Raw genomic sequence first — 6,092 nt, forward strand, 5'->3', positions numbered from 1 at the left:
ATAATCTCGGAAAACACTCATTAATTTTTGTTCACATTTATGTCTAACGTGCAGATTACCAGTGTAATGCAGCCTAAGTGGCAGGAGTAGGGAGTGTTATTATATCAGCTGGTCAAAATGTCACTTCAGACCACTGCCTGGTCCAGTGTTCCAGTGTGTTATGTTGTGGAGTATTAAGTTGCAGAGCGAATTCCCATGTAGTGAACTTGCTTGCTCTCTCTGCTTACCATTTCCAGGAAGGGAAAATTGGGAATGTGATACTGCTATTATACCTGTAACAGCAGTATTTGGGAAACCATGTAAGTGAGGCATATTAAATAGTGATGCTGGAATGGTGGGTAGGAATCAGAAAGGTATATCTATTTGGCAGGTTATACGGATAGGAGTTATATTTACCCAAATGGACTCCAGGGTGAGCGCTTTTCTTCGGGTGAGTCTCATCGATCCAGATGCCAATTAACGCCCGTGTGGTGCATGTATGGACAGATTTTGGGGAGTTCTTTGTGTAAACAAAAAGGAAAGTCTAGGGGAGTAAAAGAATAAATGAGCCTTCTAAGGATCCCTACCTCTTAGACTAAAATAAACATATAAATGATAAATCTGCTGTACCAGAGCACATTACAGAAACTAATTAGATGGGTGTGTGAAGTAACAATGGATTAATCATTAAAATACATTTTAGAAAGTAAGTAGATCGCCCATGGTATTGCTCACGGGCAAATTTGGGGCATGGGATGTGATGACATACATAATAGAGTTATTAGTTTAACGTAGATGGGTTAATGCCTCTGATAAAATAATTGAGGGGGTAATCTGATACAAGTATTTGTACATCATCACTCATTTCTGGCTAAAATGAAAGGAAACCCAATGTAGAGAAATGAAACTGAACCTGCAGACAGTGATGGAGCAGCCACCACCAAATACTATTTGATGGCTGAAGTGAAGGTGGCGCTAGGAAGGAGAGTGGCCCTCTTTGCAGTTCTAGGGCATCCTCAACATAGGACAGCATTGCAGCATGCCTGGAAGGAGGTGGAGACCGAGTTCAGGGCACAGCTGACCGTTGCTGTCGGTATCCTTGCACAGCCCTGCATCTGGCTTCCTGCTGCTGCAGAGCCTACAGCAAGTTCCCCACAATCATCGCCAGGTAGGTGTGCCAGCGTGTACGTATATGGTTGGTGGCGCCTTGGCAGGTACTCAGCAATCGGGCTCAGCTGTTGAACTCTCTGCGATACCTTCTTCCATCTAGTACCACTTAAAATATGATGATTCGATTGCTGTTGAAGAACCCCTCCACATTAAAGTTAGTTAAAACTTCACATATCGTATTCATGACTATTGTGTCTGCTTGGTAATCAGATCCTCACTGATCTGATAAAGTAAGTTATGTGTGCCTGACTGTAAATGTGTGAGTGTGAGGGTACTGGGGGCTGGATACTGAAACCTCTGGTGCAGTCTGACCTGCCTAGCACCCCTTTATTGGTTATCCTGCCTCAAAAAAGCACAATTATAGAGGGATTCCAACAGACAAACCCATTCACTATTGATGTTGCAAAGAAGTTGCTGTGTCACAACAATTGTCATTTAGATAGTCAGGCGCCTTGTGACAGCAGAAAAAAAGAAAAAGGCTCGCGGATGGTCTGCAAACGCGCAACGATTTTCAGGCAAAGCTTTCAATCCAATTCCTTATACAGCTGTGCCCCGAGCATCGTAAATGAATGAGAACATCTAAATGACGACATCAGGACTTCAATGTATTAAAATTAACTCCCTGCCTATTTCAATAGGGAGCTTCCTGTGCCTGCCCACCCCACAACTGGGGTGATGCAATGCACTAAACGGGCAGAGATCTATACTGGATCTCCACCTCTTTCTAATCAGTTGCAGACACTTTTCAGACATAATCTTATCAAATCTACTCCATTGTTGTTTTAGTTATTAAAATATTTTAGTTTAGCCTATTTGGGGGTGAAATTTAACTTGATAGTGCAAAAAAGGTGATAACAAATCAGCAGCCTGTTCTACACTCTGCCTGATTTTCTTTCCCAATGGACAGGCTACCGATTCCCTATTGCCCATCTGCACTAATGCCCAAGGCGGATTTCACCGCCATTGTTAATTACAGTTTTCATTTTTTTAATATTTCTAATTTTAGTTTAGTCTTTGGTGAGCTTTAGATTTTTGCTTTAGACTGGGGAGGAGGAAATATTTAGTCAAAAGCTGATTATGCTTGTAATATTTTAACTTTCATAATTTTTTCAACATTTATTTTTCAAAACATATCAATTGTTTCACTTCTCGTACAACTCACAAAGCCACAAAAATAACAATGTTGCTTGAGTGATAATTAAGACAGTTTCAATTACCAAAGGCTACCAAACCAAATGCTATTATAACCCCAGAAATAATTCTACGGTGACTTTTGTCTCTTGATTTTGGTGCTGTAATAAGGGCAAATTCAGCAAGGCTATGTTCCCGAGTACAGCTTCGCTGGACAGGAACATACAGCTACAGTTTTATAGCCCTATCTCTGAAACATGCTTGTTTCTCACACAATTCCCCTCCAAGAGGGTAGTCATGGTGAATTTACCCTATAGTCGTCTTAAGAAATTTTGTCCCAATTTAATGCCTATTTTCTACCTCATTTTCATTAGCTAATCGTCACTAGTTCAAAAGCCAACATATATTTGGAATATAGGGCAATTCTATCGCCATTTGCTCTGAGGACTTCATAACCAGGTACAGATGGCAGTATTGTTAATTTCTGCCCATCATCCTATCCCTTAGCTTTTATCTGGTCTGGGTGCTTTGGTACAGTACAATTTGATTCATTTGCACTGCCGTTTTATTAGCTCAGTCTACTTTGTTTACTTCCTAGTACATGAACATGGCAGATTACAAAACAAGTTCTGAAGGACACAACTTATTTCATCTCATACTTCCAAATACCAACCTTGCCACCTTATCTGAATGGCCAGAAACTGCAAGAACAGCAACAGATTATAGGTTGGCTTGAAGGCTAAACATGTTTTTGTCATGTATTGTAAATTTATGATCTATATATACATATGCACATACTTAGATACAGCATGTCCAACTACCCTTCTTCCCCTCCGCCCCCCCCCCCACCGCCTCCCATGTTTAATTCAAGAATCAGAGTGGCCAGCACTAGGGTTTATGACCTTTTTATATCCCACATATACTGTAAGGATGGAATCAAAAATGGGGGAATGGATTTCAGGGGCCTCTGTATATAGCTCACTCCCCATGCTGACCCTTTGCAGTCTTGAAATGAATTTCCTCCTGAACTGACCAAATTGTCAAACCTTTGTTCTTCACCTAGTGGATGACCAGAGAAGTGGCCTTGGTAAGGTGCTGAATCAGGCTCAGAAAGGTTCTGGATTCCAAAGATAAACTTCAAACCTGGTTCTACGGGGGTGAACTTCCCCAGCCAATCTCCTGCAGAAATTCACGCCCTATGTATTTTTCTGCCGTATCACTCCATCAACCAAATATAGAAAGAAAGACTTGCATTTATATAGCATCTTTCACTACCACCGGATATCCCAAAGCGCTTTACAGCAAATGAAGTACGTTTTGAAGTGCACTCACTGTTGTAATGGTTATATAGGTTGCAAGATGGAATCCTTACACATTCGAATCCGCACAGAAAACATTTTATTATACATACTTTGAGACTTCTCTCACAAGCAAGGACCAGTAAATTGAAATTGAATGTACAAATGGAAGAAAGAAATTGTGCTGAAAAAGAAACTTACAAGTGTGTTGTTGTGAATGCCTGACAGCTGAATAAAACATTGTAGCAAACTGTTTTCTCGTTAAAAGTAAATTTTAATGTATGTTACCTTTTGAACTATGGATTTGAAAGCTAATATTTATGCCATGGCTCGCTGACTTTGACAAATCTTTTACCAAACATATCCATGTGTAGTTTTAAACATCTATTTGTCTATTGTCAAAACTAAATACAGTTCAAAAAAGGTTGGAAATATTGCAATCGTGGTGCTATTTTGCTGAATAATAAATACTGCCCATCTTGTGATTATTCACAGTTAATTTACACCGAAAAACACTTCCCTTCTCTGCTTATTGCTTTGGAGCTGGAGTGCACACATCTGCTGAAGTGACTGGGGTGGGGGTTGTCCTAATGCCGAGCAATTTTAGACATTTTCCCGTGCACACAAGAATTAGGAATCCTATTTATGCTTTTATAGTTCATGTTTAAAAAATCTTTGTGCTGTAAATGGCAATAAAAAAATAAGCATTTAGAAGGTTACAGTAGTTAAGAGTATCTTAACATTTTGATTCACCTGAGGGTCCTGGCCTGAAACCTTAAAAAAAAAAGCACTTTATTAGTGAAAGATGCTGATGAGATCTGATGGCTATGAAAGCATGTAGTGTCCCTGATAATTGCAAACATGGCAAGTGACAGGCAGGCAGACAGTGCATCCAGCTGGATTGCCAAAATGCCATCAACAATGGAGTAAACATGCCATGCTGCATCATGTACAGAAGACTGAGTAAGAAAAAAACATTCACATCCGCAGTTTAGCACAGACATTTCAGTCCCTTATTCTCTATTTATACATTAGTCTGAGGCAGACTGATTTAATTCAATTATTTGTGATTTGTATAATGCAAGCAACTTTGAACCCTCATCATCTTCAAAACTTAATAAGGTTTTATTTGCCTTTGGAAAAATGACAAGACTCAATTAATCTGACCGATAGTCTGAAAGTGATGATCTACCTGTGTATCCCTTATTTTAATGTGACATGTTAGGTCATCTGTTTTGCAGAAAAATTACTATACAGCTTGATCCAGTGTTTTGTAGGGTTTGTTCTGCAATGGCATGGTTTAAGCTTGGCAACATGAATCTTAATTTAACCAATCCATTTAACCAGATTTCTTACTCATATTTCCTTTAGGAGTATTGAATTTATGTCTTTGTTATTCAAGGCTGGTTTTTGAAATGTGAATTATAATAAGCATTATTTATAAGAAAGCATCGTTATTATTATTGTATGTATCTATTTAGAATGAGCTAGAGGCTAAAACCTGGTGTTTTATAAAACAAAATTATAATTTGAATGATTCTCGTTATGTAGTCTTAGTTAACGTTTTACCTCAAAATTATTCTTTGAAACTCACTGTCACTAATGAGATGTCCTTTTTATTTTATTTTTAGCTGTCATTTTGTGGTAGAAGCACAAACTAATCATGACCATAGAATATGTTGTCCAAGCCACAAAACTGGGTTTCTTTGTATCGTCTATCATTTATAAAATGTTTTCCTTCTCTGGAAGGGACGTCTGTAATATTGTACAGCCTCAGTTGACACTGGATCATGCATGACAATAAACCTTTGCATGAAGTTACTGCATACCTTTTCAAATATACTTCTGTTGTGTCTGTGTGTAAATTATGCTTATGTAATTTAATGCACACCAATCAGAATTATGATGTCAATTTATGAAATAAATATATAAAACAAATATGAATCACTATGCATTTTTTAAAATTCCTTTATGGGATGTGGGCGTCGCTGGCAAGGCCAGCATTTATTGCCCATCCCTAATTGCCCTTGAGAAGGTGGTGGTGAGCCACCTTCTTGAACCGCTGCAGTGCGTGTGGTGAAGGTACTCCCACAGCGCTGTTAGGGAGTTCCAGGATTTTGACCCAGTGACGATGAAGGAACGGCGATATATTTCTAAATCAGGATGGTGTGTGACTTGGAGGGGAACTTGGAGGTGGTGGTGTTCCCATGCGCCTGATGCCCTTGTCCTTCTAGGTGGAAGAGGTTGCGGGTTTGGGAGGTGCTGCCGAAGAAGCCTTGGCGAGTTGCTGCAGTGCATCTTGTAGATGGTACACACTGCAGCCACGGTACGCCAGTGGTGGAGGGAGTGAATGTTTAAGGTGGTGGATGGGATGCCAATCAAGCAGGCTGCTTTGTCCTGGATGGTGTCGAGCTGCTTGAGTGTTGTTGGAGCTGCACTCATCCAGGCAAGTGGAGAGTATTCCATCACACTCCTTACTTGTGCCTTGTAGATGGTGGGAGTCAGGAGGTGAGA

This window comes from Somniosus microcephalus, chromosome 6, assembly GCF_052327205.1.
Source record: "Somniosus microcephalus isolate GS21.2 chromosome 6, FLI_Smic_1.0, whole genome shotgun sequence".
Taxonomy (NCBI): domain Eukaryota; kingdom Metazoa; phylum Chordata; class Chondrichthyes; order Squaliformes; family Somniosidae; genus Somniosus; species Somniosus microcephalus.